The sequence below is a fragment of the Manduca sexta genome, chromosome 3, assembly GCF_014839805.1.
Source record: "Manduca sexta isolate Smith_Timp_Sample1 chromosome 3, JHU_Msex_v1.0, whole genome shotgun sequence".
NCBI lineage: Eukaryota > Metazoa > Arthropoda > Insecta > Lepidoptera > Sphingidae > Manduca > Manduca sexta.
The window spans coordinates 3,690,113-3,690,910 of record NC_051117.1 but is presented as its reverse complement, the minus strand read 5'-3'; positions in this window follow the sequence as shown (position 1 = coordinate 3,690,910).

Sequence of the window (798 nt, the reverse complement as noted above, 5' to 3'; positions counted from 1 at the left end):
TTTATAAATAAAATATGCTTTTTTAATTTATAAATTGTTAGCTTCCAATTTATTATTTAGACATTTACTATATTTAAATGAAAATTCCATAGCCTTATGAGACTATTAGACGTGTTTCTGACGCAAAAAACAGTATGTTACATTGTAAATTGAAATACTAATAACTTTGAGTTGTAATTTTAAAATACCACGATCAGTTGCAAATACAGGTAAAGCCATTAGTATATTTATCCGCCATTTATTAAATGTGGTTTTATTAAATTATCATTAAAATAAATGGGTTGTTACAAACGATGCCGGCTCGAGAAAAACCAACAAGGTCGAACCAACTAGTTTGTACGAAATTTTGTAAGTTCAACAAATAAATTAGAAAATGTAATCTTGTGAAACTCATGTCAATTTGGACATGAAACTAGCTATCGCCCGCGGCTACGTTTGCATAAAAATTTCGCCAAAATAAATTTAATTTGAACAAGTACGTGCGGGCAGCGAAGATTGGGTAAATTTATTGTTTGCCTTCGTATAGTTATGAGGAAAAATAGACTTAATAGGCCTTAAGTTGTTAGCTTTGAATGTTGTGTAAGAAAACGAATTCCATCTCTTAGTCTTGGGTTCGAATCCGTCGGTCTTTGTCATAGTCATGCGATATCAATTTAGGTCTAATAATAAAATTCAGATATCTAATTAATACTTTCTTTCCTTTTTAAAAGACTAATAAGCTTAATGGCAATAAAAAAAAATAAATATAGAAGGCACACAAATATTCTTGGAATTAGATTTTTTTGACATTATGATACC